Raw genomic sequence first — 25418 nt, forward strand, 5'->3', positions numbered from 1 at the left:
ATCAGAAAAATACAAAAAAAATCAAGTATTTATCAATTCCATTCTCTCTTGTTCCAAAAATAAAAGAGAGTAGTCAATGTAAATAAGAGTCATGTAAAGAGTCATCTTTTGTGTTTTATTGTAATAAGCAAGGAAGGGTGTATTCCATTGATGTACAACGCGAGTAATTGTGAAATACCTCCAACTCATTCACAATTCTCGTAAAGTCCGGACAGCTAGCTAGATTTCGACCTTGGTTCTTAGCCTGAGAAACTATCTCTTGGTGATTAGTAGTCATAACTTCAGATCTTTCTTTACACATGTGTAGATACACTTTACACTCTTATCACATGTCTTTTTTTTTGTTATCAGTGCTAGGATTGTGCCTTGATAGCTAGATTGACATCTCCATTTTGCTGTGAGCTTAACTGACTTGCACATGTCACATTTGATGGAATCTGAGCTTATATTTTGACCTAGAACTTTGTAGGTACGTTCTAAGCAAACCTTCACGAGACTTCAACTCGTCCACTAGGGACACTTAGTGGTTTAAAAGGCTTAGTGCATATGCTAAATGCATTCGAGAAACCAGCGACAGTGGTATAGGTAGGATTTCCTTAGTTTTGTTTTACTTGAGGACAAGTAAAATTCAGGTTTGGGGGTATTTGATGAGTGCTAAAAAAGTGCATATTTCTATATATTTCTCTTGGCATTTAACTCATCTTTTGTGCATTAATTCTACATTTTATCCCATATTCTGTATTTTCATTGTTTTCAAGAATAAATATTTTTCTTACTTAATTTTGCATTTTTAGGTAATAAATAAAGTTTGGATGAATAGCAGAGCGGAAAAGAGCAGAAAAGTAGTGAAAAGCCGGAAGAAATTACGCAAAGAATGGAGCGCACGTCCAAAAAGCTAGGAATGGGTTCAAGAAGGAAGAATTGTTCTTAAAGAAGATATGGGATGGGCATACCCAAGGCCCAAAACCCTTTCCCAAACCCATTTTCTATATCCATACCCGCCTCCATTCTCAGCCGTTAGATCGGATCCATCTCATCATCCAATGGTCGCTTCTTCATCGTTCATCAAAATCTGAAGTCCCTGCAAAACACCATAGTACCTAACTCCATCTGAAGCCGTCAGTTTTGTTGTATCTCATAATCCAACGGTCGCTACATACCTCTCCATCGTAGCCGTTCGATTCAATCTATATGGGATCATCCAACGCTCTTTACTTGTTGTTCATCAAAGTTCGCTACACCCGCTTCACACCCTAGCATCCAAAACCATCGACTTCACCCAAACAAGTTCTTCTTCCCCAAATCTTTTTTCCCCAAAAACTCTCTTCTTCCCCCGACAGTTGCAGTCGAGCTCTGCTCCTGCCTCTCTTCCATGTCCACTGCCACCCTGCCATCGCCACTTCCTCCACTGTCACCAAACACCACCTACACGCCGTAGCTACCTCCCCTACCTCTATAGCCATCTAACTCATTGATTTTTCACCACTGAAACCCTAGGTGATAAATCAATAAATTAGGTGAGGCTATAAGACGCAATTGAAGACATGGAGAGGAGCAGAGAAGAGAGAATAGGCATGGGTCGACATCAATTCAGGGATTAGGTGAGTGGACTTTTCAATTCAAAAATTAGGGTTTGCAAGTTAGGGTTTCGAAATTTGGGGATATTTTGTAAAACTATAAAAGGCAACTGATGTGTGATGTAAAGGCTTATGCTGGGTTAGCAGCCAGTGTCCAGAACTGTTATGTTCTGTTAATGTTTTTTTTTGAGTCTCTTCAATTTGTGCTGTTTCATGCACTGTTCCTGTTTAATCATGTATGTGTTCTGTTCAAATTGTTGTTCATGTTAAGCTGCTGTTAATGTGATGTTTGTGATGTTTGTTCCTTCATTGTTCATCTTTTGTTCATTATTTATGTTTTCATGTTCTCTAATGTTCTTGTTATGTATGTTCTAAACCTCAGATGCTAGGACTAGATGAAACCATGAATCAATAAGATAGTCTTCATCATGTGCAGCTCATGTCCAATGTTGTTAAGCCCTTAGACTAGTTGTACTTTAATCAGACAATTAGTACTTTGGTAACTATTTTAGCTGTGAGTAGAATATCCCTTAGGTTAATGGTGGATTCAACATCCTAGTGTTCTTTCATCTCTCTTGTTTTGTCAACTGTTAGCTTCTCAAATGTTAGGATTAGTTTAATGTTGTGTGTCAATGCTAGGTTAGAGCCTTAGAGCATTGAGTTGATTGAGCAGTGGGGAGAAACTAGTGCTCACTAGTGACTGTGAGCAAGCTGGTTCTCTTCCCACTCTAGATGAATGCCTAAAGCCATTGCCTTGGCTTTGCTTTTTTTTTCCTTCTTTTTTTTTACTTCACTGTCTTCTTCACACCCCTGCCCTTGGCTTAGGCCTTGGTTTACTTCCATTGTTCTTGTTTAGTTTCATTGCACTGTCACTTTTCCTCATTCCTTCACTGCCACTGTTTTACTTTCACTTGTCCTTCATTTTGTTTGCTATTTTCTCCTGCTACTTCAACTTCTCCCTTGCTGCTGCCTCCTGCATCTGAGTTTCTGCAGCTGTTGCTGCCACTCCACTTCTCTTGCCATGTGCTACAGCCACTGCTGCTGCTGCTGCAACTGAGCTTGGCTCACAGCACAAGCCCAGTCCAGTCATTACAAAAGCCCACTGTTCTTCTGTTCAAGCCTAAGGCCCAGCCAACTAAACCCAGTTCACTCTTAAGGTTCAAAAGCCAAAGGCCCAGTTCATTCCCAAAGAACTCAAAGGCCCAAAGCAATTCATCAAAGCCAACTGAATCCAAGACCATTCCAAAACCAAAGCCAAGCCCACTGTGCCTAGAAGTTACCAAAGCCCAATAGCAAACTTAGAAGCCCAAAATAGCTACACACTCCAAACACACCCAGTCCCTGTGGAATCGACCCGTACTTGCACGAGCTACAACCGACGACCGTGCACTTGCGGTATTACTGTAGGCCCGTTTCATTTCACTCAATTTTATACGCTTTCCCGGGGCCACCAATAGGTTGTGCGTAGTTCAATCACATTTGATAAATCCGACCTTGTTTATTGGATATAACTTGATTGACACTTGGGCATTGGTCTTTGGTACAATCCAAGTTATTTCATATCAATCAGGCTCACGGATTTCTATCTGTTCGATTTGCTGATTGTATTGAGAAAAAGATAAATCTCTTTGGTATATTTCTTGATTGAGTCTCACTTTTAAGTTGGTGCTCTCGGAATTATATTGGAGTTTAGTCCATACAGTTTCCGAACGAATTATTGGATGTGTGTAATACCCCGATATTCGGCAGTTGTTAGAGCATTGCTCGGTCGAACTCGCATGCGTTGCTCTTTCAAGCATGTTTGTCAATGTTAGTGATCAAAACTATAAGTCTTGATTTCTAGCCTATTATAGCTAAAGGTCTCATAATAGGATAGAAAATGTAGTTGAGCTCAAGACTTCATGGAAATCATCATACAAGACGAAGGACTACTCAAGGACCTGGTGGAACTTCATCGACTAAAAGGTATGTGGAGACTTGAACTTATCTGTCACTCAAAAGTCTATTTACTCTATCTCCTATTCTTGAGACAAAAGTCGTTTTGATATATAGACTTTCATTATACACATTTGCTATTTCGAGCCGAGTTTAACTCGCTTATCTATTTCTCGAAATATGTGTTGGTAAGCTTTCGCTTTAGCCAAATTCATCTTTACACAGTGACGAATGTCATGTTATGTTTCAATCACTTTGAAAATTTCTCTGACGAAAAATGGTCTGTGAATAACGACTATATAACGTCATCTGAGAATGTTTCAATGATTGAAATGAGATTTTAGATTACATAACCATTGGTAGGATATAAGCATTGTTGTGGAAACACATACATGTATAAGTCCTTATTCCTTGAACCAAAGTTTGCGAACTTTGTTGATCAAGAGAAACGGAATGTGGCGTGAGCCAAGTCCGCGACTGGCGGAAGTTCTCGACCCGAGAATTTCTGCTGGAGTTTGTGAACTCCTTCCGTGAACTTAAGTCCGCGAACCCAGTCCGCGAACTTGAGTAGGTTATATCTAAAAACAATGTTTGTGAACTTATTCTTATATAAACTAAGGAATGCAAATTGCAAACGGTGGCTATATAGTTCATGAACCGATTCTAGTGAATCAAATCGTTTTGGCTTCAATTGTGTCTTGTGTAGTTACATAAGATTTACTTGCAATTGAACAACTCTCTAACTAGTTCATTTGAGTCACTTGAACTAGTTATGGTGAAGAAGAATATGGTTGATATACAAGTGATCATATGGCTAACCATTTGATTGACTATTGTTGAACCAACAAATGTGCAAGTTTGGATACGGTTACACAAGCCTAGAAACGTGCATTTCATTTGTGTGTAACGAGCTAGTTTTCGATCTAACGGTTGAAAGATATTAGCTTGAATCTAAATCAGTTTTTCATCTAACGATGAATATTGAATGTTTTTTTACCAAGCTAACATTGATTGCAAACCCTGGTTTGAAAGACTATATAAGGGAGAACTCTAGCAACTGGGAAACCTAATCCCCACACCTTCTGTCTGATACTAGTTGTGCTAATCTAGAGTTGATTCTCCTTTAACCTTTGGTTTCTTACTCTAAACCAGGTTAACGACTTAAAGACTTCATTGGGATTGTGAAGCCAGACCGATACTACTTTCTCGTAGTTGTGTGATCTGATCTTGTTGTTTTTATCGTACGAGTACAATTGTAATAATTGGCTTGAGATTGATATCTCTGATAGGCAAGATATAAAAGAAATCATAAACACTTCGTCTCATCGTTTGTGATTCCACAATATCTTTTTTCGGTGCGTCGGTTAGGATTATTGTGAGGTGATTGATAATACTAGGTTGTTCTTCGCTAAAATCACATACAGGTTGCTAAGTAATATAAGTAATGGTTTGTCCTTTCCTAATACTGAGGTCTTTTCAGCACAATTGGCTCCAGAGTTGATCTCACCCACAACTAAGAGTTGTTACGATCCAAGGTGGAAGACTTATAAACAAATGTGACTCACACAGATAAGTCTATTTTGATAGATAAATCTGCCTCCCACAGAAGTACCTATGAAGTTTGGTTATGTCTTATGATAAATCAAGGTGAACATGAACCAATTGATAATCCGGTCTTATACTCCCGAATAGCAGCCCAGAAATATCAATCACCTTACAATAACTTAACTATATGGTAGTAGAAGAAGTTACTGCAGAATCACAAACTCTGAAACGAAGAACTCGGTGACTAATTTTTATATCTTACCTATCGGAGATAAATCTCTAGCAAATCTTAGAGAAGATAGTATACTCAATACGATAGAACAAGTAAGATCAGAATACGTAACTACAGAGAAAATAGTTGGATCTGGCTTCACAAATCCCAAATGAAGTCTTCAAGTCGTTAACCTAATATGGTTTTGGAAATATACGATAGAACAAGTAATATCAGAATACGCAACTACAGAGAAAATAGTTGGATCTGGCTTCACGAATCCCAAATGAAGTCTTCAAGTCGTTAACCTAATATAGTTTTGGAAAAACTTAGGTTAAAGGAGAATCGACTCTAGTACGCAACTAGGACACATGAAAGTGTCGGGATTAGGTTTCCCAGTTGTTAAAGTTCTCCCTTATATAGTCTTTCAAATCAAGGTTGCTTACAATCAAAGCTAAGATATCTTAGTAACAAAGCATTCAATATTCACCATTGGATGAAATCCTGAGTTAAGATTCAAGCTAAGTCTGCATAAAAATAAAGCAATTATTCTCCACTGTTAGATGGTCTTAGCTTGTTACACACAAATGAAATATACCTTCATTTAAATATGGGTAACCGTACCTAAACGTGTATATTGAGTTGACTCGATAACAATTAACCGAAGTTAGCCATATGAACACTTTTGTCTTAACCACATTCATCTAACACTTCTAGATCAAATATGATGATCAATCAAACATGAAAGATAATCAAATGAATCTAATTGTGTTTCACATAGAGTTGTTCAATTGTTCACTATCTCATAGAAATATATATGAACAAATTGAAACAAAATCGGATTGATTCATAATCGTAAACCACGGTTTGCAAAGATTGCATTCCTTAATTCATAAATTTTTTAGTTCATGAGTATGTGAATCATACTTAACATTTTAGAACTTAACCACTATGTTCGCAAACCAGGTATGCAAACAACAACTTTGGACCTTGGCCTTTCCAGACGTTCGCAAACCAGGTACACGAACAGCCGTCCCGGACCTAACTCAAGTAGAACCGTTCACATACTAAGTACGCAAACAAGTTTCAGGACCTTTAAAGTTAAAATCGTTCGCATACTAGGTACGCAAACAAGGTTCCCGGACCTGAATCATAACAATACAGTTCGTATACTAGGTATGCATACCGTACAGTATCCAGACATGATTAATTGTTCTAAAATCCCATTTCAATCATTGAAACATCCTTAGAAGACGACAATAGCTGTCTCACACAAACTATTAGCTTCAAGTAATTTCAAGTGATCGAGTGATTAATACGAAACTTTCGGAGTCGACATAAAATGACTGTCTCACATAAATCATGTAAGATGTTTCAAGGCAATTTTCACATGATCATCTTTTGACTTATTATTTAGTTTCCAACAAATAAATTTTTCAACTAAACTCGTCAAGAATAATGATGTACATAGTTAAAGAAAAAAGCTTCCAACACATATTTCGAGAAATAGACAAGCGAGATAAACTTAGCTCGAAATATCAAATGTGTATAATGTAAAAGTCAATATAGCTATACGACTTAATCTCTTTAGAAGATAGAATAAAATAGACTTCTGAGTGATAGATAAGTTTTAGTCTCCACATACCTTTTGTTGATTAAGTTCCTCCAAGCTCTCCTTAGTATTTCTTCTTCTTCAATCGATGAACGTCGTGAAATTTAAAGCTCAACTACACATTTTATCCTAATATGAGATATAACTATAAGTAGACTAAAAATCAAGGCTATAGTTTTCATCAACTAAACTTGACAAACAAGCTTGAGATAGCAACGCTTGCGAGTTCGACCGAGCAATGCTCTAACAATCTCCCCCTTTGTCAATTTTAGTGACAAAACTATCAATACATATGGATTACAAAATAAATAAACTTTGTAACTTCTTATCCATCATGCTTGATATCCTTAACTCTTCAACATTCCTTGAATTCTTCGATACTCCAAGTACTCCAGCGAATTTTGAACGTGTTCAATTCAGCATCATTGTTGTTGAAGATCCGTAACTATAACAATAAGAAAACAGATGTTCTCAATCATTGTTATACAGTGTCACAGTATTATTACACAACATCAAAGTCCAATTGCATCACAACTTTGACAATAATACTACGGTGATATGTATCACTCCCCCTTAGTAAATACTTCATCTCACAATTAAAACCACTCCCCCTTACATAATGATCCGTAAACCATATGTATGTAGTGTGAACTACCAAATAACTCTCCCCCTTTTTGTTAATATAAATTGGCAAAGATACGAAAACTACGGGATCATAATGAAATTTCCAAAAAGATAATTCATGACTAAAAGAGAACATATCAACTTTGTTTCAATGATTTCACATAGTCGGAACTTAGTGTATTTATCGAGGAGTTTATAAAGATACAAGATAACTTCTACAATATTCCACAGCCGCACTCCCCACAAAGATTTGGCAATTAAGCACAAGTTCATTTAAGAACTCTCCACCATTTTATGTCATTCCCAAGAGAACAACACGAGCGACCTTACTTTTACAAGAAAAGAAGGATTTCTTTGGACGTTAACAAACCACGTGGATCTGTATTCGGCAAACTCGAATAAATTAATCACAAGAGGACCTTATAGATTAATTTAATCATAAATGCTTAACATAAGAAAACTTACGGAGCCATATAATACTTTCACATAAAAGTGGATCAGGGAAAGATCAATAATGCGGAATTTTTCAAAAGTTCATTTTATCTTCTATCAGTATTTGCATAAAGACACAATAGACATAAATTCTAAGCATATATAAGATAATCATTGTTCATGTACGTAAACACGCATATCCAATAAAATATTTTTGCAATATATAAAACCAATAAAGATTAATACTGCAAAATCATCTTCCAAATAACTTAGAATATAAATAAATAAATCTAAGAACATTGCAAGATGAAAATCGTTGAAATAGCTATGTGTAATCACAATATTTGGTATTCCAAACCCTAGTTATCCTTCTTAAAACATAAGAATAAATTCTCATAAGAAGGTTCCTAGACATTGTAGAGCTTTATCAGAACATCTACAAAGAATTCCTTCTCATTATTGAAAAATCCATTGATTATGGGATCCTTCAATTCTTCCAGATATTCAGAAATATCAGTTAACTCACTAAGTTCTCTTTTCAGTTCACACAAGGTGTTCTTTGACATAGATAACATTTGTTCGTAGTGAGCTATCTTTTCCAAAGAGAAAATGATTTGATATTTTAAATCATTTCTTTTGCTGATGAAATCCTTCACCATAGCCCTAAAGCTATTATCATTCTGACAAATAGATAAAAACATTTATGGGAAGAACCATTTTCATCATTTGTATACCTCTCCTTTTTCTTCCTTGAGGATTGTATTCCTTCACATAGATACACATTAACTGCTTCTACTGCATCCTTTTTTGTGGTACCTCTAATTACATGATCCATGATACTGTAACTTTCAAAGAAAAGAGAGTGAAGGGAATTTTGATCACAGAGGAATATAAATAGAGCATGGGAAATACCAAACCCTAAATAGTTTTCCAAGAGATACTTTGAAAAAGTCTTCACGGATCACGATCCATTATCTATTTTTGATAAGAAAATATTCACTTTGAAAAACTTTAACTTACATATCCTTATGTAAATTTTAAGACAAAATAAACAACTATACAAGACTTGAGCAACCTTGATGCAATCCTCACATTCTCAAGTTAATAATGAAGATCCAAACATCACTACAACTAGGTAGTAATGGAGTGAGTAGAATACTCACTTCTTGTGTCATATGATGACGTTCCAAGGTTTATTAAATGACCGGACTTCTTACCTCGTTTGACTTTGGTTCTCCTAGACTTCTTCTTGTCTTTAGGGGTTCCCCTTTTGGTTACCCAAAGCCAGATTCATCCTTTGCATGTCACCTTGAATCTTGGCAATTCTTTTGTTGTTCCTCTTGGATTTCCAACACTTACTTTGAACATGATTCGTATTTCCATAAAACAAACAATTCATAGAGGAATTTTTGTTTTTTCGATTGGCCTCATGTTTATCACAACCTTCTACATCCATTTTTCCAGAACCAGCTGGAACAAAGGAGTTGTTTGTGCTCACAGTCTTGCTTTTGAACCCATACCATTTGTGTTTCCAAAGGACTTCTGACCAAATAGCATTGCTGAGATCTTGTCAGAGCTTCCATACAACCTTTGCAGGTCACACTTAAGAGTATCAATCTCTTTATATTTTAGAGATATGGTTCTGGTGAATTCATCATTAAGACAATCAATCTTAAGATTTTTCACCTGAAGTGATGATTCAAGTTTTTCCAACAAATTCTTCAATTGAAGAATTTCTTGATGAATTTATTCATTTTTATCCAAGAATTTCAACATCTCAGTGTCAGACTCACATTCTGAATTAGAATGTGAATTAATAGAAGTTTCAGCCGAGAGAACAGATTTTTCTGTGCAAACTTCAGAAGTACGCATATTCTTGACAAACTGACATGATTTTACTTCTTATATTGAACCATCTGAAGCATCAAAGAGAGAGAACCGTTTCTCAGATATTTTGCTTCTCTTCACAATATCCATAATCTTTTGTGTAATCAATGACATGTCATGATCACATGATTAGGACAACATTCATCAGCCCAAAATAAATTAGAAGATTCGCTTGTATTGGCCACAAGATATTCTGGCCGTGTTCTGATCATGATCAAGTATTTTTAACTTTCCAACAAGTGAGTTTCTGGAAATTGTTTCAAGGTTATTGTTAGAACATAGCTCGGTCGACCTCGCATGCGTTTCTATCTCAAGCATGTTTGTCAATATTATTGATCAAAACTATGAGTCTTGATTTCTAGCCTACATAGCTAAGTCTCGGACTAGGATAAAAAAGTGTAGTTGAGCTCAAGGACTTCATGGCGATTCATCATACAATGACGAAGATCTACTCAAGGAACCGTGGAACTTCATCAACAAAAAGGTATGTGGAGACTTGAACTTATCTATCACTCAAAAGTCTATCTCTTCTATCTCCTACTTCTTATGAGACAAAAGTCGTATGCTATATAGAATAGATCATACACATTTGATATTTCGAGCCGAGTATATCTCGCCTATCTATATCTCTAAATCATGTGTTGGTAAAGAGTTTCGCTTTGATCAAGTTTATCTTCACCTAGTGACGAAAGCCATGAAAAATTTCAATTACTTTGAGAATTGCTCTAACGCAAAACGGTATGTGAATAACGGCTATATAACGTCCTCTGAAAATTTCTCAATGATTGGAATGAGAGTTTAGATTACATAACCATGTATTCTTTAATCAGAAGTTTTCGAACTTTGTTGATTGAGAGAAACTGGAGGAATTGGATTTGCCAAGTCCGTGAACCCAGTCCGCGAACTGACATAAGTTCTTGTACCGAGAATTTCTGCTGGGATTTTCCAAAAACTCGTTTGCGTGTAAGTCCGCGAACTCAGTCCGCGATCCTAGTCCGCGAACTGGTGAAAGTCTCTTTGCCAAGATTTTCTGCTGAGTTTGGAAAACTCCACCGGTAGTCTTAAGTCCGCGAACTTGTTTGTGAGCTTAAGTGGTTATGATCTAAAGATGTGCGCTAAACATGAAACTTAAATTACTAGGGAATGCTTTATGCAAACCGTGGCTATAAAGTTCATGAGCCGATTCAATCGAATCGAATCATCTTTGTTTCAATTGTGTCTGTGTAGTTACATAAGATCTCATAGCAATTGAACAACTCTCTAACTAGTTCATTTGAGTCAATTGAACTAGTTATGGTGAAGAAGAACAAGGTTAATATGAAATGCTCATATGGTTAACCTTTTGGGTTACTATGTTGAACCAACATACACGTACACGTTTGGGCATGGTTTTCACAAACCCAGTAAACGTCTACCCAAGTGTGTGTGACAAGCTAAGTTTTCGATCTAACGGTTGAGAAATATTAGCTTGAATCTAAATCAGGTTTTCATCTAACGGTGAATATGAATTGCTTTGTAAATAAGGCAAAACCCTGATTTGAAGGCTATATAAAGGAGACATCTAGCATTGTGCAAAACTAATCCCCACACGTCTGTGTGATACTAGTGTGCTCGCTAGAGTCGTTTCTCATTTAACCTTTGGTTTTCTTCTCTAAAACCAGGTTAACGACTTAAAGACTTCATTGGGATTGTGAAGCCAGATCGATACTACTTTTATTGTAGTTGTGTGATCTGATCTTGCATCTTCTATCGTACGAGTACAATCTTTGATTTGCTTGAGATCTTGAGAGTTCTCTGATAGGAAAGATAAAGAAGTCACAAACATCTTCGTCTCATTGTTTATGATTCCTCGACAAACCGCCTGTGTAGTCAGGAAGGATTGTAGAGAGGTGATTGATTAATCTAGGTTGTTCTTCGGGAATATAAGACCGGATTATCAATTGGTTCCTTTCACCTTGATTTCATATCTTAAGACGGAACAAAACCTAGGGTTTATCTGTGGGAGACAGATTTATCCTTTAATAGACTTTTTTGCGTGAGACAGATTTGTTTATTATCAAGTCTGCGATTTTGGGTTGCAGCAACTCTTGGTTGTGGGTGAGATCAGCTAAGGGAATCAAGTGCGCAGTATCCTGCTGGGATCAGAGGCGTAGGAGTACAACTGTACCTTGGATCGGTGGGAGACTGATTGGGGTTCAACTATAGATCAGTCCGAAGTTAGCTTGGAGTAGGCTAGTGTCTGTAGCGGCTTAATACACTGTGTAGTCAATCTGGACTAGGTCCCGGGATTTTTATGCATTTGCGGTTTCCTCGTTAACAAAACTTCTGGTGTCTGTGTTATTTCTTTTTCGCATTATATTTTATATAATTGAAATAATACAGGTTGTGCGTTCGTGATCATCAATTGGAAATCCAACCTTTGGTTGTTGATTGATATTGATTGATCCTTGGACATTGGTCTTTGGTACCGTCCAAGTTATTCCTTGTATTTGATAAAGACTCGCTATTGATATTAGCTTGAGTAAAAATCAAATCAAGAGAGAGATATTAACTTCTTGAGATACTTTTATCTAGATTGAGTCTGACTGTCTAGTTGATTCTCTAGCAAAGTATTTCGGAGTTAGTCCATACAGATTGCTAAGTGAAATATTGGGTGGTGTTGTTAGACCCCCGCTTTTTCAATTGGTATCAGAGCAGGCAAACACGTTTAAGACCTAACAAGTCCGTGTTTGTAGCGATCTGACTCTATGGACAGAGGTGTTATCTCTATTAACGTACCACTAGTCTTCGATAGATCCAATTACTTATGGTGGAAAATTGATATGCGAGCTTTTCTTCAATCGTGTGATTTTCAATCATGGGTATATGTGGTTAATGGCTATGATGCTCCCGTTGTGGCAGTCGGTGATGTAAACGTTCCCAAACCTATTGGTGAATACATCGATGTTGAGATAACTGCTAGAAAGCAAAATTCCGACGGTTTGAATGCTATCATACATGCCATTACCCCAAATCTTCAGCATCATGTGACAAACTGCACTAGATCTAAAGATGCTTGGGATATCTTAGAAACTGTATTTTAACGCAACTCTAGTGAAAAGGATGCTAGGCTTCAAAACCTTAATTACGATTGGGAGAACCTTCGTATGGCAGATGAAAAAACATTTGATGAGTTTAATCACAAAGTGTCTGAAATTTTTAATGCATCTTTTGCATTGGCTAAGACTATTCCTGAAAAGGACATTGTGATGAAAAATCTCAGATCGCTGTCATCTCGATACGAGTCTAAGAAGCATGTCATCATTGGGGGGACTAACCTCGATAATCTTTCCAGAAACACCTTGGTTGGAAAGCTTAAGATCTTTGACCATGAGAACACATCCAAAGTCGGTAAGGATGTTGTCTTTAAAGCACAAAAGAACACTAAATTACTGGTCAATGGTAAGAGTGTTCATGTCTCTGAGGATGATCAGTCTGAGGATGATTTTTCGGATGAAGATCTTGATAAATCAGTCTCCTTGATCACAAGACAGTTTAGGGATCTTCTGTTGAAGAGAAGTAAATGGTTTTTAAGAGACAAACCTAAGTCATCAGACAAACCTCACGGTCGCGTACCTCCTAAACACAGGGATGCTGATGAGGCTGATGACGAGGATATGCCTCAGTGCTTTAAGTATAAGGGTTTTGGCCATTTTGCTAACGAATGCCCAAATCATAGAAAATACACTGGGAACAAAGGTCTAGCTGTAACACTTGATGAAATGTCTGAAACCTATGATTCCGATGAAGATAGGAAATCAAGTGTAAAGCTTCTTTGTGAAAACATCGATTTTGATACTTGTAGCAAGACATATATCAACCTCAATGGGTTCGGAGAATAAGGAAACCCAATCAAGCTGGAAGATTCTTTGAATCCAATAACTGGAAACCCTGTTAGTGATGTTTCAGGATCAACTGTATGTCTGTCTTCCTGCACATCTCAGATGCCTGAATACTATCCAAGTTTGACGTGCTCGTTTTGTTCGATGAAGGGACACGAACTATCAAGGTGTTACAAATACAAGCACCAAATAAGGCACGCCAACAAACTTCAACGAATAGCAGATCATTTAGCAAGGAAGCTGAAACTTGCTCAGAAGACCGCCGAGGTATGTAGGATCTTATCTTCGTCTAAGAAGTTGGTTTCCAAGGATAAAATAAGACCATTTGAAAAGAAAATATGGTCAAATCGTTTTGATAGACAAAGATCAGAGAATTCCTCCCATGAGGAAAAAGATGGACAAATCGTTGTTCATCGCAACACAACTTGATTGTGTTGTTGGGAAAATCTTGTCTCATGTGCCTGTTCGAAAAGAGACAAGATTGAGTGTTGATCCAGGCTTCATAAGAGTTTTTCCTTCTTTTCTTAGTTTGTTATTTTTTGTCTATCAAAAGAAAGAAAGGGTTATTATCGACAATTCTATTATTTATAGGGTTTTAGAGTTGGGCGTATACGAACCTGTCAATAGGTTTCGAACCCTACATTCCTTTTTCCTCTTGACATCCTATATAAGACTGCTTGTTGAGTTAAGTGATTCAATCACACAAATCCAGTTATTTATAACTGTTCTCAAAGCACTATGTTTTCAGATGGAAAGGATGTCAACATGATTGTTAAGTCTTCAATCAAGGAAAAAGAAAAATCTCTTGTCTCTAAGTCCCTGAAAAGAAAAATAAGGAATACAAGAAAACCCAGGGCTGTTCCTTCTAACTCTCAGAAGTTTTCCGATGTTCTTGATGAGTTAAAGGAAATAAGAAGGGAGATTTATGAAATAAAGACGTTCGTGTCTAAATATTTGGAAATTCAGAGGACCCTAATTCGACCTCTTCATCCAAAAAAGTTCGTGGGTATTGACACTTATATCCATGAACCTTATGTCCCGATGATTGTCGATAACAAGGAGTTCGGGAATGATAAAGAATTTCTCAAAGGAATTGTTGCCTAGTATATCTTCTTTTTGGTTTAGTTGGAAGAATAACTAGTGCTTTCAATAGCGATGATTGTGATTACACATAGCTATTTTTGTTTTCATCTTCTTATGTTATTTTTTAGGTTTATTGGTATTAAATTCTAAAAAATTTGGAGGATGATGTTATTGCAGTATTAATCTTTATGATTTTGTGATATTGCAATTTGATTATGGGATATGTATTGTATGCGTCCGTGAACTTGAAGGTCCCATATTGTGTCAAAAGTAAAGTCGTTCATAAATTGATTTTCGTATTGATGAAAGGACGAATGGACTTTTAACAATTACAAAAGTTATGCCTACGCAGTCATGTATTTGATGGAAAATAGGATAAAATCTTTTGTTTGACAAGGATAAAGTCTATTATGTCATTATGCATATGTGATGGAAAATAGAATAGATCCTTATAAATTATCCACGGTATTGATCCTCATTGATCCATTTTGTTATGTTTTACCGTGAAGGCTCCATTGTGTATCTTATGTTGAGCACCTTACAACTATGTCGATTAATATTGGCCTTGTTGGTTGTTCTATGAGATGCTATATGTTGAGCATTCTTGAACTAAATTAGTCATCTTGGTTGGTTATGTAGTTATTTGTTCCGAAAGTTTTCTTTTGTCGAGCAAATCTTTTGACAATTAAATTGATTACTTTTGTGATTAGTTTGGTTGTTTGTATTCCAATTAGATTAATTATGGGTTATTTTGTAATTAGTCTAGTTGAGTTTTCATATATTCCACAAGTTCTTTATAACTGTTCTATTGGTTGAGTATATGAACGTCTATACAAATCATGTTCTATTGGTTGATGTAGTCGTATATTCGGTAAGGTTTTTTCCTTATGTTGAGTATGTGAACGATTAAGTTAGTCATCTCCGTATGATTACCTTAGTCGTAGCTCCGTGAGTTTACTTATGTTGAGCACTTTCAATTAAATTGATCACTTTTGTGGTTTGATTTAGTTGCGTATTCCAATTAAATTAATCATTGGTTTACTTATTATGGTTTTTGGTGTCCAATTAAGAAATCCTTCTTTTCTTTCGAAATTAAGGTCGCTCTTGTTGTTCTTTCGGGAATGACATCAAATGGGGGAGAGTTCTTTTGAACTTGTGCTTAATGGTATTATCTTGCGGGGTGTGCGGCTGTGGAATTTTATAGGGGTTATCTTGTATCTTAAAACTCCTTGATGAATGCATTTAGCTTCGGCTTTATGATTGCATCTAAATTAAGTTGGTATGTATTTTTCTTTTAGTCTATGAAATGTCTCTTGTGGAAATTTCATTATGATCCCGTCCTTGTTTCTTTGCCAATTTTATTGACAAAAAGGGGGAGAAATATTGTAGCTCACACTACAAATACATATGGTTTTCGGATCATTGTGTAAGGGGGAGTGGTTTCCATGATCGAGATGGAGTATTGACTAAGGGGGAGTGATACATATCACCATAGTATTCTTGTTAAAGTCGTGATACAATTGGACTTTGATGTTACATAATAATATCATGACACTGTATAATAATGATCGAGAATCTCGATTTCTCTCATTGTTATAGCTACGGATCTTCAACAATGGTGATGCTAAACTTACAACCTTTGGGATCATTGGAGTACTTGGAAGGACGAAGATTTCAGGGAACCTTGAAGATTAAACTATGGAATATGAGCCACTAAAGTTTATCTTTTTTGTATTAATAGTTTTGTCACTAAAATTGACAAAGGTGGAGATTGTTAGAGCCTAGCTCGGTCGAACTCGCATGCGTTGCTATCTCAAGCATGTTTGTCAATGTTAGTGATCAAAACTATGAGTCTTGATTTCTAGCCTACATAGCTAAGTCTCGGACTAGGATAGAAAAGTGTAGTTAAGCTCAAGGACTTCATGGCGATTCATCATACAACGACGAAGATCTACTCAAGAAACCGTGGAACTTCATCAACAAAAAGGTATGTGGAGACTTGAACTTATCTATCACTCAAAAGTCTATCTCTTCTATCTCATACTTCTTATGAGACAAAAGTCGTATGCTATGTAAACTAGATCATACACATTTGATATTTCGAGCCGAGTATATCTCGCCTATCTATATCTCGAAATCATGTGTTGGTAAAGCGTTTCGCTTTGATCAAGTTTATCTTCACCTAGTGACGAAAGTCATGAAAAGTTTCAATTACTTTGAGAATTGCTCTGACGCGAAACGGTATGTGAATAACGGCTATATAAAGTCCTCTGAGAATGTCTCAATGATTGGAATGAGAGTTTAGATTACATAACCATGTATTCTTTAATCCGAAGTTTTCGAACTTTGTTGATTGAGAGAAACCGGAGGAATTGGCTTTGCCAAGTCCGCGAACTCAGTCCGCGAACTGACGGAAGTTCTTGTACCGAGACTTTCTGTTGGGATTTTCCAAAAACTCGTTTGCGTGTAAGTCCGCGAACTGGCGAAAGTCTCTTTGCCGAGATTTTCTACTGAGTTTGGAAAACTCCACCGGTTGTCTTAAGTCCGCGAACTTGTTTGTGAGCTTAAGTGGTTATGATCTAAAGATGTGTTCTGAACATGAAACTTAAATTACTAAGGAATGCTTTATGCAAACCGTGGCTATAAAGTTCATGAGCCGATTCAATCGAATCGAATCATCTTTGTTTCAATTGTGTCTTGTGTAGTTACATAAGATCTCATAGAAATTGAACAACTCTCTAACTAGTTCATTTTAGTCAATTGAACTAGTTATGGTGAAGAAGAACAAGGTTAATATGAAATGCTCATATGGTTAAACTTTTGGGTTACTATATTGAACCAACATACACGTACACGTTTGGGCATGGTTTTCACAAACCCAGTAAACGTCTACCCAAGTGTGTATGACAAGCTAAGTTTTCGATCTAACAGTTGAGAAATATTAGCTTGAATCTAAATCAGGTTTTCATATAACGATGAATATGGATTGCTTTGTAACTAAGGCAAAACCCTGATTTGAAGGCTATATAAAGGAGACATCTAGCATTGTGCAAAACTAATCCCCACACGTCTGTGTGATACTAGTGCGCTCGCTAGAGTCGTTTCTCCTTTAACCTTTGGTTTTCTTCTCTAAAACCAGGTTAACGACTTAAAGACTTCATTGGGATTGTGAAGCCAGACCGATACTACTTTTATCGTAGTTGTGTGATCTGATCTTGCATCTTCTATCGTACGAGTACAATCTTTGATTGGCTTAAGATCGTGAGAGTTCTCTGATAGGCAAGATAAATAAGTCACAAACATCTTCGTCTCATTGTTTATGATTCCTCGACAAACCGCCTGTGTAGTCAGGAAGGATTTTAGAGAGGTGATTGATTAATCTAGGTTGTTCTTCGGGAATATAAAACCGGATTATCAATTGGTTCCTGTTCACCTTGATTTCATATCTTAAGACGGAACAAAACCTAGGATTTATTTGTGGGAGACAGATTTATCCTTTAATAGACTTTTCTGTGTGAGACAAATTTGTTTATTATCAAGTCTGCGATTTTGGGTTGCAGCAACTCTTGGTTGTGGGTGAGATCATCTAAGGGAATCAAGTGCACAGTATCCTGCTGGGATCAGAGGCGTAGGAGTACAACTGTACCTTGGATCGGTGGGAGACTGATTTGGGTTCAACTATAGTCCAGTCTGAAGTTAGCTTGGAGTAGGCTAGTGTCTGTAGCGGCTTAATACAGTGTGTATTCAATCTGGACTAGGTCCCGGAGTTTTTCTGCATTTGCGGTTTCCTCGTTAACAAAACTTCTGGTGTCTGTGTTATTTATTTTTCGCATTATATTTTATATAATTGAAATAATACAGGTTGTGCGTTCGTGATCATCAACTGGAAATCCAACCTTTGGTTGTTGATTGATATTGATTGATCCTTGGACATTGGTCTTTGGTACCGTCCAAGTTATTCCTTGTATTTGATAAAGACTCGCTATTGATATTAGCTTGAGTAAAAATCAAATCAAGAGAGAGATATTAACTCCTTGAGATACTTTTATCTAGATTGAGTCTGACTGTCTAGTTGATTCTCTAGCAAAGTATTTCGGAGTTAGTACATACAGATTGCTAAGCGAAATATTGGGTGGTGTTGTTAGCCCCCCGCTTTTTCAGTTATTTCCCTCAACGATGGCATGTTTCTTATAATCGTATCTAGCTGGAAGCGTTCTGAGAATTTTCATCACAATGTCCTTTTCAGGGATAGTCTTACCCAATGCAAAAGATACACTAGTGATAGACGCATTTATGTGTCTATTTTGTTCTCAATTTTCTGTATTGTTAGACTCGATTAAGTACTTATTGTGTTATTTTGTGTTCTTGTAGGAAATTTTAGAGAAATAAGCCCTTGCGGCGAAATGGGCTCAAAAGGCAGTGTTTTACACCCCAAAGAAATGTACCGTAGTCACCCCAGAAATGCACCGGAAGCGTCCCAGAAATGTCCCGGAGGATCCCAGAAAAATTACTATTTCCACCCCAATTACTATTCGCACCCCAGCACTCTGGATAAGGGGCACCTTCTTCAACAATTTGAATTTGTGTTTTGGCGGGAAATGAAGTTTTCAACTGGCAGAATTGTGATCGTCAAAATGAATGGGTTAGAGTGCGATTCAATCGCTCAAACTTGGTAGGAAGTTATGATTTATCCTAAGGAATATAGTTTGGGTGTCGAATTTGATCGGAATTGGATGGAAATATCGATTTTATTCTCGAGCTCAAAACAGAGCTACACAGACTGAACACACCCTGTACACGCTGTTGTGTGTGTTTTGGCTATGCATGGAAGTGATTAAGGGACGTTCGACGACTTACTAGGCGTGGGAGAGCTGAATTGGAGTGTGAAGAACCAATTCTAACGTGTGACAGAGTTAATTTTGGAAATTTTCGTTATTATTGGCAGCCGAGAATATTTGGATTAAATGGAGAATATATGCAATCAATGGTCGGATTTTTGGCTCCAATTCACTATAAATACAAGGAAAAACAGTTTGGAAAAGGGTGTAGAGAGTTTGGGGTCGAGAGGAGAGCTCAGGAGGCGTGAATCAAGAGTTTTCATAACTCTGTTGCTGCTGCTCCTGCTGCTCGTGAAGAACAGGGAAACGACGACGGTTTATTCATCCGTCGTAACAGTTTCTTCAACTGGTTGTAACAGTTTCTTCAACTGGATTGCAACTTTTATCTTCATTGTAACAGTTTCTTCATCCTCGTTTGCAACATTTATCTTCAGATTTGTAACGATTATCTTCAGCATAACAATTGAGACTTGAAACAGTCGGTCTGTAACGCATATGCGCTGTTGCAGATTTCCTGTTTCATTGTTTTCTCTTCTTGTAAATACCAATTGAGCTTAATAAAATATTTTGAGAGGTATTTCACCATAATGATCTAAACCCAACATTGGGACAACGGAGGAGGCGATTTTCGTCATTCTGGTAAATTTAATTTATTCTTTTTATGACTTTTGCATTGATTTAAAATTGAAAAATGATTTTGATTAATTAGTTATCATTTTATTTGATGCGGCATGCTTGCTTAAATGTTTGATGTCCCATGCTTACGATTTATAACTAATATTCTGAGAATCTATATTGGCAAAATAAGAGTCCGTACATTTTGTGTTTTGAGCGATAATTGTTAAGGATAAATAAAATGTACCATATGCATGAGAATTGGCCAAGTCCTTAGTCCCAGTAACTCTCTACCAATTTGTCAATTTTTGTATATAATTTTTATAAATCTAAAAATCCTTCACCTTCACAAGTCTTAGAGTTCGAACCATCCTTACCACTACTACTACAACCCCCATTAAATTATTAACCAATTAGCAATTTCAGACACTTTGTGATTAAACTCATCAAAAGAATCTTCATCGGCCATACGAAGGTTTTCCCAATTAGAATTTAGGTTTTGAAGCCTAGCTTCTTTCTCAGAGGTATTCCCTTCAAATACGGTTTATAAGATATCCCAAGCATCTTTAGACTTAGTGTACAGTGCTGAAGATCTGGGGTAATGGCATGGATGATAGCATTTGATCCGTCAGAATTTTTCTTTGCAGCGAGAATCTCGACAGGATCATACACACCAATATCCTTTGCAACAGTTACACAATTTACTATAACTAATGGAGGATTATAACCAGTAACAACACGAACCCATGATTGAAAATCACGCATTTGAATAGAGGCACGCATAACAATTTTCCACCATATGTAATTCGAACCATCGAAGACTGGCTGTACGTTTATAGAGATAGCACTTATGTCCATAGATTCAGATTGCTACAAACACAAACTTATGAGGTGTTAGCGTGTTTTCCTGCTCTGATACCAATTGAAAAAGCGGGAGTATAACAACCACCCAATAATTCGTTCGGCACCAAACTCCAATATAATTCCGAGAGCTCCAACTTAAAAGCGAGCTCAATCAAGAGATATATCAAAGAGCTTTATCTCTATTTTTCAATGCAATCAGCAAATCGAACAAATAGAAATCCGTGAGCCTGATTGATATGAGAAATAACTTAGACGGTATCGAAAACCAATGCCCAAGTGTCAATCAAGTTATATCCAACAAACAAGGTCGGATTTATCAACTAAATTGAACTTCGCACAACCTGTGATATTTCAATTATATAAACAAATATAATGCGGAAAAGAAATAACACAGACACAAGAAATTTTGTTAACGAGGAAACCGCAAATACAGAAAAATCTTGGGACCTAGTCCATCTTTGAACACCACACTATATTAAGCCGCTACAAAACCTAGCCTACTACAAGTTAACTTCGGACTGGAATGTAGTTGAGACCTAACCAAGTCTCACAGCGATTAAGGTACAGTCGCATTCCTTAAGCATCTAGAACCACGCCGGATTCTGCCGCACTTGATTCCCTTAGATGATCTCACCCATAACTAAGAGTTTCTACGACCCAAAGTCGAGCACTTATAAACAAATATGTTTCACACAGATAAGTATATTCTGATAGATAAATATGTCTCCCGCAGAAGTACCTATAAAGTTTGTTCCGTCTTATGATAAATCAAGGTGAACATGAACCAATTGATAATCTGATTTTATACTCCCAAAGGGCAGCCTGGAAATATCAATCACCTCACAATAACTTAATTATATGGTAGTAGAAGAAGTTAATGCGAAATCAAAAAGTTTGAGACGAAGAACTTTGTGACTATTTTTTATATCTTACCTATCGGAGATAAATCTCGAGAAAATCATAGAGAAGATAGTACTCAATAAGATAGAACAAGTAAGATCAGAATACGAAACTACAGAGAAAATAGTTGGATCTGGCTTCACGAATCCCAAATGAAGTCTTCAAGTCGTTAACCTAATATGGTTTTGGAAAAACCTAGGTTAAAGGAGAATAGACTCTAGTACGCAACTAGGACATAAGAAAGTGTCAGGATTAGGTTTTCCAGTTGCTAGAGTTCTCCCTTATATAGTCTTTCAAATCAGGGTTGCGTACAATAAAAGCTAACATAGCTTAGTAACAAAGCATTCAATATTCACCGTTCGATGAAATCCTGATTTAAGATTCAAGCTAAATCTGCTTATAAATAAAACAATTAATCTCCAACGTTAGATGGTCTTAGCTTGTTACACACTAATGAAATATACCTTAATTTAGATATGGGTAACCGTACCTGAACGTGTATATTGAGTTGGCTCAATAACAGTTAACCGAAGTTATCCATATGAACACTTTTGTCTTATCCACATTCATCTAATACCTCTAGATCAAATATGATGATCAATCAAACATGAAAGATAATCAAATGAATCTAATTATGTTTCACATAGAGTTGTTCAATTGTTCACTATCTCATAGAAATATATATGAACAAATTGAAACAAAATCGGATTGATTCGGAATCGTACAAAGTACTTATATAAGAATCAATTCATGAACATTAAGTCACGGTTTCCAAATATTGCATTCCTTAATTTATAAATGTTTTATTTCATAGTATGTGAATCATACTTAACCGATTTTAGAACTTAACCACTGTGTTCACAAACCAGGTATGCAAACAACATCTCCGGACCTTGGCCTTTCCAGCCGTTCGCAAACCATGTACGCGAACAGCTGTCCCGGACCTAACTCAGATAGAACCGTTCGCACCTAGGTACGCAAACAAGGTTCTCGGACCTTTACAGTTAAAACCGTTTGCATACTAGGTACACAAACAAGGTTCTCGGACGTGAATCATAACAATACAGATTATTGATTTGAAGCAAAAATAAAATAAAATGTTATACTATGATGATGACGAAGATGCAGATTATTGATTTGCATTATATGTTGGGTTGGTTGAATGATGCTGAGGTTGATCTGCTAACAATGATGATACCAATGAAGATGGCAAACGATCAAAGATATTACTGATAATGATGATGTTAATGATGGTGATACTTGATATTTTGTAATTCATGGTAATGATGATAGATAATAAAATTTTAAGAAGAATATTTAAATTACGGGAGGGTGTTGGAATTATAATTCAAAAATTAGATTTAGAATAATTATGTTTGATCTTTGGATATTTTGAAATTTGAAAAGTTGTTTGTCAAGTTTCCTAATCTTTAGGAAAATACTAAACACATTTAAATGTGTGACTTAATTTCTATAAATTAGGATTTTGTTAGTAGTGGGATAATGAGAGTATTCTAAGGTTTTGAATTACAACCTATATTAGTTTTCTATTGTGAAATATGCAGAAAGATGGAGATTTTATTTCACTGTGTGTTCTATCTCTCTCTCACTCCTTTTTGTGCGATGTTGGGAAATTCCCACAGTACTGTGGGGTTGGAGCCAGAAACAGACTCCTATAGAGATCTAACTTTGTGTTACCATTGTAATAATAGATTTGATCGATAGGTGGGTTGGGGATTTGGACACTGGAATTCAACAAAATTGGTATACGGTGACTGCGGTGTCTCTGTTGTGTTGATAGGATAAGCCAACCCTCAGTACCTCCATTGTTGATCTCAATTCTGGGATATTGTTTCCCATCTCTAAGCATAAAAATGGTAGTACCTGTGTCATCTATTTGCCTGATAATCTTATTACCATCCATAATTGGATCAGAAAATCACAATGACACAATGGTTAAAGATACTAGCCAAAAACAAAAAATCTAATAACTCTATGAAAAAAACAAAAATGAAAACCCCAAACTAATCACTCTGGCAAAAAAAAAAAAACGATTTTGTAGATTAAAATGAAAAAAAAATGTTTAAAAAAAAACATAGACCAGGAATCAGTGGATGTTCATGCCCTTGTAAACCTATTCTGGGTTGATGTTCCTCATATACGAAGTACATCTTAAATCAGTTTATATAGCTTACTATATAAACAGTTTATATGAATTGTTGATTGGTGGATGTACATATAGACCTATTGTGTCATACTTTTCATGAACATAGACTATTTTTTTGCGACATATATATATTGATTCTAGAACTAGAATTTTTTTCATATATTTTTCAGGTTATAATACACATACACTAATCTTCACAAATGCAGGTTCCAGTTTGATGTTTTTTATTCACCATGAATACAACTAATCGCTGAACGTAAGAAGCTCATATAGGACGATTATGTTTTTGAAAAAAAAAACATAACCAAATTATGTAAAAAAGTTTACCTATATTGTTAACAAAGCAACCAAAACTCTTCTCCATTTAAAATACTTATGTCCAGTTGTATTATTAAAAAAACAACCGGACACGTTATTGTACAGTCCGGTTTTATTATCATAAAACGACTTGATATGGTCATACTTAACTATAACTATCTAATTTAATGTGTTGGCCAACTTGATGACTTCACATATAAGTTATAATCATTGGTAATCACGGGTTTAGGTTTCCAACCAAGCTATAGTTATCCTTTATTTTTATGGATGGAATATAAAAACCAAAAAATAGTAAAAGAGGACGTGAAAATTCTAAAAGACTACAACAACTTTTTGGGGTTGAAGTTCATTCAAAGAACTTGTAACCAGCTAGCTGAAAAACTTGCTATAGAAGAAGAAAATACTCTATGTTTAATAGCTGGAAACATGAAATGTCATGTTTTCTTGACCAAGTGATTTTAGAAGATAAAACTAATGTTAGGAATGAATGTACTGGTGCTACTAGTTTAGTAATCAGGGATGAAAGTTCGTGGTATGGTGCTCATAACATGGAGTATGTTCCCCTGTAATAGCATGACAACATTTTTTGTTTTATTTTCTTTCTTTCTTCATTTATACTTTATATGTTTTCTTGTTGTACTTGGTTTCTGTTTTGGTAATATATCCAACCTTTACTCTTATTTTCCTTTTATCTTCTCGTGATTTTAATTATAAGTTGTAACGTATAATTAATTTCGATGAATGTATTATTGTTTCCCTTCTTCGTTGTGTCCAAAAAAAAAACTACTATTAGCATGCAGAGCAATATTCTATGAATGTATCCATGATATCGAATGCATTATATTGCCGCATTTGTTTTAATAGAGAATAATATATGTGGTATTGAAAATTGATATAAAATATATGTAATTTTCGCTACAGACTTGAAC

Source organism: Papaver somniferum, chromosome 5 (genome assembly GCF_003573695.1).
Source record: "Papaver somniferum cultivar HN1 chromosome 5, ASM357369v1, whole genome shotgun sequence".
Lineage (NCBI taxonomy): Eukaryota > Viridiplantae > Streptophyta > Magnoliopsida > Ranunculales > Papaveraceae > Papaver > Papaver somniferum.